This window comes from Triticum aestivum, chromosome 6B (assembly GCF_018294505.1).
Source record: "Triticum aestivum cultivar Chinese Spring chromosome 6B, IWGSC CS RefSeq v2.1, whole genome shotgun sequence".
NCBI lineage: Eukaryota > Viridiplantae > Streptophyta > Magnoliopsida > Poales > Poaceae > Triticum > Triticum aestivum.
In genome coordinates this window covers 135,567,195-135,579,570 of record NC_057810.1, presented here as the reverse complement: position 1 = coordinate 135,579,570, position 12,376 = coordinate 135,567,195, and the positions used below count along the sequence as shown (strand labels likewise).

General features: G+C 43.3%; 1 long non-coding RNA gene across 1 annotated transcript; it reads left to right on the top strand.

Moving 5' to 3' along the window:
• On the top strand, window positions 1-482 carry LOC123133760 (uncharacterized). The gene is made up of 2 exons (XR_006465386.1): window positions 1-191; window positions 350-482. It is a non-coding gene; the product is annotated as an uncharacterized lncRNA (long non-coding RNA).
• Window positions 483-12,376: the final 11,894 nt, after the last annotated feature.

Below are 12,376 nucleotides of genomic sequence, written 5' to 3'. Positions count from 1 at the left end.
TCTATATATATGAACCATATGCATGTATTGCTTTCTTGATCTGAAGAAGATATATTCTACCATCGACTATCTGTACTGCAGATTCGCAACAAAAGAGACTATCTGCATTGCATACATGGCCGCATACATGAAGCCCCTCCAGGCACCAGTCCTTCTGCTTCTTCTCGTATGCCTTGCTATTCATTCACAATGTAAGTGGGAGATATGTGACCACATTATTGATAACCCTGTGTTTGTTGGGGGTAGATAAGACTAAGAGTACAATCTTGAATCTCTAGCGGAGCGATCTTGTCTACTTTTCTTGTTTATACCTACGAATTATGAGTGTGCTTATTATAATTTCATATAGGTGGAAGGACGGAAGACATGGACAGCCTGAGGATAAGCCTGCCGCACGGATTATGTGCGTACAAACCTTGCAAAGATGGCTACTGCAACTGTTGTTACCTGACGGAGGACTGCTTTCTCACAATGGATGACTGCAAAAAGAAATGCAATGGTCCTCGTTCGCGCATCACGGCGGGGTTGCCGACCCCCTCCATTTCCGCCCGCACATCAGATTGAAATATTTTTATTTGCGACAACATCTGTTGATGAAGAATCTCTATCTCTCTACCTAATCTTTCCCTAATATATATATATATATATATATATATATATATATATATATATATATTATATATATATATATATATATAATAATAAAGCACAGACTGTTTCTGGTCGTCCGTCATTTAAATTGCCCCCGAAACTGCCATAAATTACCCATCATGCCACCCATAAGCGAATAAAACGATTCGAATTTTTTTCCGTCAAAGTCGCAGTTTGGTTCGGTTCTTAAAGGGGGAGACCCTAAACGAATCATGAGGACGTGCAAGATGTAGCAAAGCTCTCCTCCATATAGGAGACCCTGGTCTGATCCCTGATTGCTGCACTTTTTCATCCCTGTTTTCTCTCTTTATGTGGCACAGCTCTCCTCCTCCCTAGGACAGGTTCAAGGGCCGGCCCATGCTTTATTATTTTATTTTTTTTCTTTCTATAAATTAATTCGGTATTTTTCAAAATTCTAAATTTAAAAAGTTGCGAGTTTAAAAAAAAGTTCATGAAATCAAAAAATGTTCTGGAATTCAAAAAAGGTTCAGGAAATAATAAATTATTCACGGATTCAAAAAATGTTGATGATTTCAAAAAACCGTTTGAATATTATAAACAAATCATGATTTTTAAAAATATATTCAGCAAATATAAAAGGTTCATGATTTTGAAAATGATCATTTATTCAAAACATGTTCGTGAGATGGAAGAAAATGTCTATGAAATTTTAAAAAGTCTTCACAAAAACTCAAAAGAATCGTGAATTTCAAAATTAGTTCCCAAACTTTAAAATAGTTCACCAATTCAAAAATATTCGCGGAGTAAAAAACTATCCATGCATTTCACAAAAAAGATAAGTGGACATCAGTCGATAAAATTTGATCACATGGACACAACAGCCATCATTAACGAGGATGCGAAAAAAGATAAGTGGCAACATGATGGGCCACCGTGTTAAAAAAAAGGACACTCATATGTCGAGGTATTAAGTCATACTTCTTTGGTTAGGGCGTAATACTTTTGTCTCCCATTGCAACGAACGGGCATATTTGCTAGTAATAATAAAGAAAATTGGGTTTTTGGTCGTCTGTCGCACCGTTTGCAAAAAACTCCTTGTATTTTCTTCAAATCAACCTGTAGTCCGGTCTTAAGTCACACGAGCCGTTATTTTACCATTTTATATAAAAGCCCCTGTATTTTCTAGTAATCAACCTCAGTCCAGACTTAAGTCACCCGAACCATTATTTTACTTTTTTTCTAAAACTCCCCTGGCCTTTTAGGTAATTCATACGCGGGTCATATTTTCAGCTCAAAAAAATGATTTTCTAAATCATGCATATCTTTTAGACTGTAACTCCGATTTAAACATGTTATATATGAAATTTGATTAGAAAAATATGTAGATAGATATGAATATGAGATTATTTTAACTTGTTAAGTATTTGGACTGATGAAGTAGCAGGAGGAGGTAGATGGAGCCATGGATGGAGGCGGAGCGACGACACTGGGTGAGGTGATGTGTATGGGTAAGGGGCTATGAGATAGCTCCTCGATGGGGACTTGGTACTTTTTTTAATGATGAAATTGTTGTTGCTACCGACTAGAAGCTGCTGGAGTTTTATTTATATTTGATTTGAGGAAAGCTGCAATGCGTGCGTGCTAACCGTGCTAGCACTGGCTACAATTTTTTTTCCGGATGAGAACCAAATCAGCTAGGAAGGATGCCCTGAGAGTTCCTAGATGATTATCGCATGCATTTACATCAGTAGAAGGTTTGTCCAAAGATTTAATTTGTTAATTGGCAAAAGTCCCTGGTTCCATGAAAATGTGTATCTGATCCTTTACGAATTATTTCTATATTGTTAGGTTAAGTGAGTGAGTGAGTGAGTGAGTGAGTGTGTGTTGGGAAACGCAGTAATTTCAAAAAAAAATCCTACGATCACGCGAGATCTATTTAGGAGATGCATAGCAACTAGAGGGGAGAGTGTGTCCACGTACCCTCGTAGACCGAAAGCGGAAGCGTTTAATAACGCGGTTGATGTAGTCGAACTTCTTCGTGATCCAACCGATCCAAGTATCGAATGTACGACACCTCCGCGTTCAGCACACTTCAGCTCGATGACGTCCCTCGTGTTGTTGATCCAGAGGATGAGGGTGAGCTCCGTCAGCGCGATGACGTGGCGTCAGTGATGATGATGTTACCAGCGCAGGGCTTCGCCTACGCACTATGATGGTATGATCGAGGTGTGTAACTGTGGATGGGGGCACCACACACAGTTAAGAGAAGCTTGTGTTTTCTAGGGTGCCCCCTGCCCCCGTATATAAGGAGGGAGGGGGAGGCCGGCCGGCCCTATGGAGCGCCCCAAGAGGAGGAGTCCTACTAGGACTTCCTAGTCCTAGTACGATTCCCCTCCAAGGAAGAGAGGGGGAAGGAAGGAGAGGGAGAGGGAGTAGGAAAGGGGGCGCCGCCCCCCTTCCCTTGTCCAATTCGGACTGTTAGGGGGGGGGGGCGGCCTGCCCTCCTCTCTCTCCACTAAGGCCCATGGCGGCCCATTAGTTGCCCCGTGGGGTTCTGGTAACCTCTCCGGCACTTTGTTTTTACCCGAAACTATCCGGAACAGTTCCGGTGTCTGAATAGCATGGTCCAATATATAAATCTTTATGCCTCGACCATTTCGAGACTCCTCGTCACGTCCATGATCTCATCCGGGACTCCGAACAAACTTTGGTCATCAAAAACACATAACTCATAATACATATCGTCATCGAACGTTAAGCGTGCGGACCCTACGGGTTCAAGAACTATGTAGACATGAACGAGACACATCTCCGGTCAATAACCAATAGCGGAACCTGGATGCTCATATTGGCTCCTACATATTCTACGAAGATCTTTATCAGTCAAACCGCATAACAACATACGTTGTTCCCTTTGTCATCGGTATGTTACTTGCCCGAGATTCGATCGTCGGTATCATCATACCTAGTTCAATCTCGTTACCGGCAAGTCTCTTTACTCATTCCGTAATACTTCATCCCGCAACTAACTCATTAGTCACATGCTTGCAAGGCTTATAGTGATGAGCATTACCGAGAGGGCCCAGAGATACCTCTCCGAAACACGGAGTGACAAATCCTAATCTTGATCTATGCCAACCCAACAAACACCTTCAGAGACACCTGTAGAGCATCTTTATAATCACCCTTTTAGGTTGTGACGTTTGATAGCACACAAGGTGTTCTTCTGGTATTCGGGAGTTACATAATCTCATAGTCCGAGGAACATGTATAAGTCATGAAGAAAGCAGTAGCAATGAAACTGTAACGATCATAATGCTAAGCTAACGGATGGGTCATGTCCATCACATCATTCTCCTAATGATGTGATCCCGTTCATCAAATGACAACACATGTCTATGGTTAGGAAACATAACCATCTTTGATTAACAAGCTAGTCAAGTAGAGGCATACTAGGGACACTATGTTTTGTCTATGTATTCACACATGTACTAAGTTTTCGATTAATACAATTCTCGCATGAATAATAAACATTTATCATGAAATAATGAAATAAATAGTAACTTTATTATTGCCTCTAGGTTCCTTCAGTTTCCCACTTGCACTAGAGCCAATAATCTAGATTACAAAGTAATGATTCTAACACCCATGGAGTTTTGGTGCTGATCATGTTTTGCTCGTGGAAGAGGCTTAGTCAACGGGTCTGCAACATTCAGATCCGTATGTATCTTGCAAATCTCTATGTCTCCTTCCGACACTTGATGACGGATGGAATTGAAGCTTCTCTTGATGTGCTTGGTTCTTTTGCACCAGTATTGTCACAAAAGATTTTCATTGGACCCGATGCACTAGGTATGACACCTAGATCGGATATGAACTTCTTCATCCAGACTCCTTCATTTGCTGCTTCTGAAGTAGCAATGTACTCCGCTTCACATGTAGATCCTGCCAGGATGCTCTGCTTGGAACTACACCAACTAACAGCTCCTCCATTCAATAAAAACATGTACCCGAATTGCGACTTAGAGTCATCCAGATCGGTGTCAAAGCTTGCATCAACTTAACCGTTTACGACGAGCTCTTTGTCACCTCCATAAATGATAAACATATCCTTAGTCCTTCTCAGGTATTTCAGGATGTTCTTGACCGCTGTCCAGTGCTCCACTCCTGGATTACTTTGGTATCTCCATGCTATACTTATAGCAAGGCACACATCAGGTCTGGTACATAGCATTGCATACATGATAGAACCTATGGCTTAAGCATAGGGAATGACTTTCATTTTCTCTCTATCTTCTGAAGTGGCCGGGAATTGAGTCTGACTCAACTTCACACCTTGTAACACATGAAAGAACCCTTTCTTTGACTGATCCATTTTGAACTTCTTCAAAACTTTATCAAGGTATGTGCTTTGTGATACTCCAAATAAGTGTCTTGATCTATCTCTATAGATCTTCATGCCCAATATGTAAGCAGCTTGACCGAGGTCTTTCATCGAAAAACTCTTATTCAAGTATCCCTTTATGTTATCCAGAAATTATATATCATTTCCAATCAACAATATGTCATCTACATATAATATTAGAAATGCTACAGACCTCCCACTCACTTTCTTGTAAATACAGGCTTCTCCAAAATTCTGTATAAAACCATATGTTCTGATCACACTATCAAAGCGTTTATTCCAACTCCGAGAGGCTTACACCAGTCCATAAATGGATCGCTGGAGCTTGCACACTTTGTTAGCACCCTTTGGATCGAGAAAACCTTCTGGTTGCATCATATACAACTCTTCTTCCAGAAACCCATTCAGGAATGCAATTTTGACATCCATCTGCCAAATTCCATAATCATAAAATGCGGCAATTGCTAACATGATTCAGACATACTTAAGCATTGCTACGGGTGACAAAGTCTCATCATAGTCAACTCCTTGAACTTGTCGAAAACCTTTCGCAACAAGTCGAGCTTTGTAGACAATAACATTACCGTCAGCGTCAGTCTTCTTCTTGAAGATCCATTTATTTTCTATGGCTTACCGATCATCAGGCAAATCGACCAAAGTCCACAGTTTGTTCTCATACATGGATCCCATCTCAGATTTCATGGCCTCAAGCCATTTCACGGAACCTGGGCTCATCGTGGCTTCCTCATAGTTCGTAGGTTCACAATGGTCTAGTAACATGATTTCCAGAACAGGATTACCATACCACTCTAGTGCGGACTGTACTCTGGAAGACCTACGAGGTTCTGTAGTAACTTGATCTGAAGTTTCATGATCATCATCATTAGCTTCCTCACTAATTGCTATAGGAATCACTCGAACTGATTTCTGTGATGAACTACTTTCCAATAAGGGAGAAGGTACAATTACCTCACCAAGTTCTACTTTCCTCCCACTCACTTCTTTCGTGAGAAACTCCTTCTCTAGAAAGGATCCATTTTTAGCAACGAATATCTTGCCTTTGGATCTGTGATAGAAGGTGTACCCAACAGTTTCCTTTGGGTATCCTATGAAGACACACTTCTCCGATTTGGGTTCGAGCTTATCGGGTTGAAGCTTTTTCACATAAGCATCGCAACCCCAAACTTTAAGAAACAACTTTGGTTTCTTGCCAAACCACAGTTCATAAGCCATCGTATCAACGGATTTTGATGGTGCCCTATTTAAGGTGAATGCAGCCATCTCTAAAGCATAAGCCCAAAATGATAGCGGTAAATGAGTAAGAGACATCATAGATCGCACCATATCCAATAAAGTACGGTTAGGACGTTCGGACACACCATTTCGCTGTGGTGTTCCAGGTGGCATAAGTTGTGAAACTATTCCACATTGTTTCAAATGAAGACCAAACTTGTAACTCAAATATTCACCTCCACGATCAAATCACAAAAACTTTATTTTCTTATTATGATGATTTTCCACTTCACTCTAAAATTCTTTGAACTTTTCAAACGTTTCATACTTGTGCTTCATTAAGTAGATATAACCATATCTGCTCAAATCATCTGTGAAGGTAAGAAAATAATGATACCCGCCATGAGCCTCAACACTCATTGGACCGCATACATTGGTATGTGTTATTTCCAATAAGTCAGTAGCTCGTTCCATTGTTCCAGAGAACTGAGTTTTAGTCATCTTGCCCATGAGGCATGGTTTGCAAGCACCAAGTGATTCATAATCAAGTGATTCCAAAAGCCCATCAGCATGGAGTTTCTTCATGCGCTTTACACCGATATGACCTAAACGAAAGTGCCACAAATAAGTTGCACTATCATTATCAACTTTGCATCTTTTGGCTTCAATATTATAAACATGTGTATCATCATGATCGAGATTCAACAAAAATAGACCACTCAGCAAGGGTGCATGACCATAAAAGATATTACTCATATAAATAGAACAACAATTATTCTCTGATTTAAATGAATAACCATCTTGCATCAAACAAGATCCAAATATAATGTTCATGCTCAATGCTGGCACCAAATAACACTTAATCGGGTCTAAAACTAATCCCGAAGGTAGATGTAGAGGTAGCGTGCCGACGGCGATCACATCGACCTTGGAACCATTTCTCACGCGCATCGTCACCTCGTCCTTAGCCAATCTTTTTTTAATCCGTAGCCCCTGTTTCGAGTTGCAAATATGAGCAACAAAACTAGTATCAAACACCCAGGCGCTACTACGAGCATTAGTAAGGTACACATCAATAACATGTATATCAAATATACCTTTCACTCTGCCATCCTTCTTATCCGCCAAATACTTGGGGCAGTTTCGCTTCCAGTGACTAGTCCCTTTGCAGTAGAAACACTCAGTTTCAGGCTTAGGTCTAGATTTTGGTTTCTTCTCCTGAGCAGCAACTTTCTTGCCGTTCTTCTTGAAGTTCCCCTTCTTCCCTTTACCCTTTTTCTTGAAACTAGTGGTCTTGTTGACCATCAACACTTGATGCTCCTTTTTGATTTCTACCTCCATAGCCTTTAGCATTGTGAAGAGCTCGAGAATATTCTTGTTCATCCCTTGCATATTATAGTTCATCACGAAGCCTTTATAGCTTGGTGGCAGTGATTGAAGAACTCTGTCAATGACACTATCATCAGGAAGATTTACTCCCAGCTGAGTCAAGTGTTTATGGTACCCAGACATTCTGAGTATGTATTCACTGACAGAACTATTCTCCTCCATTTTGTAGCTTTAGAACTTGTTGGAGACTTCATATCTCTCAGCTCAGGCATTTTCTTGAAATATTAACTTCAACTCTTGGAACATCTCATATGCTCCATGACGTTTAAAACGTCTTTGAAGTACTGATTCTAAGCCGTAGAGTATGGCATACTAAACTATCGAGTAGTCATCAACACATGTCTGCTAGGCATTCACAATGTCTGCAGTTGCTGGCGCGGGTGGTACACCTAACGGTGCTTCCAGGACGTAATTCTTCTGTGCAGCAATGAGGATAATCCTCAAGTTACGGACCTAGTCTGTGTAATTGCTGCCATCATCTTTCAACTTATCTTTCTCTAGGAACGCATTAAAATTCAAAGGAACGGTAGCACAGGCCATTGATCTACAATAACATAGGCATGCAAAATAACTATCAGGACTAAGTTCATGATAAATTAAAGTTCAATTAATCATATTACTTAAGAACTCCCACTTAGATAGACATCCCTCTAGTCATCTAAATGATCACGTGATCCAAATCAACTAAACCATGTCCGATCATCACGTGAGATGGAGTAGTTTTCAATGGTGAACATCACTATGTTGATCATATCTACTATATGATTCATGTTCGACCTTTCGGTCTTAGTGTTTTGAGGCCATATCTGCATATGCTAGGCTCGTCAAGTTTAACCTGAGTATTCTGCATGTGCAAAACTGGCTTGCACCCGTTGTATGTGAACGTATAGCTTATCACACCCGATCATCACGTGGTGTCTCAGCATGACGAACTGTAGCAACGGTGCATACTCAGGGAGAACACTTATGCCTTGAAATTTAGTAAGGGATCATCTTATAATGCTACCGCCGTACTAAGCAAAATAAGATGCATCAAAGATAAACATCACATGCAATCAAAATATGTGACATGATATGGCCATCATCATCTTGTGCTCATGATCTCCATCACCGAAGCATCGTCATGCTCCATCGTCACCGGCGCGACACCTTGATCTCCATCGTAGCATTGGTGTCGTCTCGCCAACTATTGCTTCTACGACTATCGCTACCGCTTAGTGATAAAGTAAAAAAACTACATGACGATTGCATTGCATACAATAAAGTGACAACCATATGGCTCTTGCCAGTTGCTGATAACTCTGTTATAAAACATGATCATCTCATACAACAATTTATATCACATCATGTCTTCACCATATCACATCACAACAAGCCCTGCAAAAACAAGTTAGACGTCATCTACTTTGTTGTTGCAAGTTTTACGTGGCTGCTACAGGCTTCTAGCAAGAACCGTTCTTACCTACGCATCAAAACGACAATGTTTTTTCATCAAGTGTGCTGTTTTAACCTTCAAAAAGGACCGGCCGTAGTCAAACTCGATTCGACTAAAGTTGTTGAAACAGACACCCGCTAGCCACCTATGTGCAGAAGCATGTCGGTAGAACCAGTGTCATGAATGCGGCCATGTAATGTCGGTCCGGGCCGTTTCATCCAACAATACCGCCAAATCAAAGTAAGACGTTGGTGGTAAGCAGTATGACTATTATCACCCACAACTCTTTGTGTTCTACTCGTGCATAAAACATCTACGTATAACCTGGCTCGGACGCCACTGTTGGGAAATGCAGTAATTTCAAAAAGTTTCCTATGATCACGCAAGATCTACCTAGGAGATGCATAGCAACGAGAGGGGAGAGTGTGTCCACGTATCCTCATAGACCGAAAGCGGAAGTGTTTAGTAACGTGGTTGATGTAGTCGAACTTCTTCGCGATCGAACCGATCCAAGTACCGAATGTACGACACCTCCGCGTTCAGCACATGTTCAGCTCAATAACGTCCCTTGTGCTCTTGATCCATTTGAGGACGAGGGTGAGTTCCTTTAGCATGACAGCGTGGCGGCGGTGATGATGATGTTACCGGTGCAGGGCCTCGCCTAAGCACTACGATGCTATGATCGAGGTGTGTAACTGTGGAGGGGGGCACCGCACATGGTTAAGAGAAACTTGTGTGTTCTAGGGTGCCCCCCTGCCCCCATATATAAAGGAGGGAGGGGGAGGCCAACCGACTCTATGGCGCGCCCCAAGAGGGTGAGTCCTACTAGGACTTCCTAGTCCTAGTAGGATTCCCCTCCAAGGAAGAGAGGGGGAAGGAAGGAGAGGGAGAGGGAGTAGGAAAGGGGGCACCGCCCCCCTTTCCTTGTCCAATTCGGACTGCTAGGGGGGCGGCGGCCTACCCTAGCCGCCCTCCTCTCTCTCTATTAAGGCCCATGGTGTCCCATTAGTTCCCCCAGGGGGTTCCGGTAACCTCTCCGGCACTCCGTTTTTACCGGAAACTATCCGAAACACTTCTGGTGTCCGAATAACATGGTCCAATATATCAATCTTTATGTCTCGACCATTTCGAGACTCATTGTCACGTATGTGATCTCATCTGAGACTCCGAACAAACTTCGGTCATCAAAAACACATAACTCATAATACATATCTTCATCGAACGTTAAGCGTGTGGACCCTACGGGTTCGAGAACTATGTAGACATGACCGAGACACATCTCCGGTCAATAACCAATAGCAGAACCTGGATGCTCATATTGGCTCCTACATATTCTACGAAGATCTTTATCGGTCAAACCACATAACAATATACGTTGTTCCCTTTGTCATCGGTATGTTACTTGTCCAAGATTCGATCGTTATCATCATACCTAGTTCAATCTCATTACCGGTGAGTCTCTTTACTCGTTTTCTAATACTTCATCCCACAACTAACTCATTAGTCACATGCTTGCAAGGCTTATAGTGATGAGTGTCGGTGTCAAAACCGGTGGATCTCGGGTAGGGGGTCCCGATCTGTGCGTCTAGGCTGATGGTAACAGGAAGCAAGGGACACAATGTCTACCCAGGTTCAGGACCTCTCGATGGAGGTAAAACCCTACTTCTTGCTTGATTAATATTGAAGATATGAGTAGTACAAGAGTAGATCTACCACGAGATCATAGAGGCTAAACCCTAAGAGCTAGCCTATGATGGTATGATTGTAATTGTCATCGGCCTTCTAAGGACCAACCTCTCCGGTTTATATAGACACCGGAGAGGGCCAGGGTTTACATGGAGTCAGTTACAAGTAAGGAAACACAATATCCGGATCGCCAAGCTTGTCTTCCACGCAAAGGAGAGTCCCATCCAGACACGGGGCGAAGTCTTGAGTCTTGTATCTTCACGCTTCAATAGTCCGGACGATGTGTACAGTCCGGCTGTCCGGATACCCCCTAATCCAGGACTCCCTCAGTAGCCCCTAAACCGGGCTTCAATGATGATGAGTCCAGCGTGCAGTCTTGTCTTCGGCATTGCAAGGCGGGTTCCTTGTCCGAATACTCCAAGGTAATTATCGAACACTTCAATCGTGTCCGGATCCACAAAATGATCCTCACATATCGCTGTAGAGAGAATAATACTTCACAAATGCAATCTGCTAGCAACTTTCCAGACAACGTGACATGTCTTCAAGGTCGGGTCATTATCCGAACTGTTTTCCCACATCCAGCATCAGCGTATGTTGCGAGGCAGTTTGCTTGGCACGTCTTGTTGAAGAAGAGACCGTGTCCCCCTATCACGGGATTCTCATCAATACGGGTATGGGTAATCCAACCGCACCGCTAATCGCGGCGAGTGGGAGGCAAATGGGTTCCACCAGGCAAGTGGGGAGGCGCAAAAAGCATTTACCGCCCCTATAAAGAGATAAGGTCTCTTTCTCTTTACCCACGCCTTCCCTTTCCGCTAGCTCATTCCCCTTTGTTCGAGCCCTAACGCCCAAGCACTCTTCTTTTCCATCGAAGAGAGGTTTTCCAAAGATGTCCGGATCCAGAGCAGGAGGCAGATGGATGGCCTATACCGTCCGGGAGAAGGATATCAAGAAGCTCCGGGAAGCCGGGTATCTGGCCAAGAAGACCGGCCACCGTCTCCCACCGGTGGACAGGTCGTCCCCACTCCGGAGCCTCACGAGAGAGTTGTGTTCCTTCCCCACTTCGTCCGCGGGCTCGGGTTTCCCCTCCACCCATTTGTCCGTGGGGTCATGTATTACTACGAGATTGATTTTCATGATCTTTCCCCCAACTCTTTTCTCAATATCTTGACGTTCATCGTCATGTGCGAAGCCTTTCTCCGGATCTCGCCTCACTTCGGCCTGTGGCTGAAGATTTTCAATGTGAAGCCCAAGGTGGTGAGTGGCGAACACACCGAGTGCGGCGGCGCCATGGTGAGCAAGATGCCCAAGGCCGTTTTGCCGAAGGGCGCTTTCAACGACTCCGTCAAGGAGTGGCAGCAGCAGTGGTTTTATATCACCGAACCACGCGGCAAAAAGTGGGCTGTAGCTCCTGAGTTCAGATCCGGAGCTCCACTGCGGCTCACGTCCTGGCCCAAGAAGGGCCCGAACTGGTCCTTGTTTGATGAGCTGTCACTGCTCCAGACGCGCGTTCAGAGTGTGGTTGACAGGGACGTTAAACTCGTCGATGTAGTCCAGGTGATGCTAGTTCGCCTGGTTCTCCCTTGTCAGCGCCGAGCCTGCACTCTGTGGGA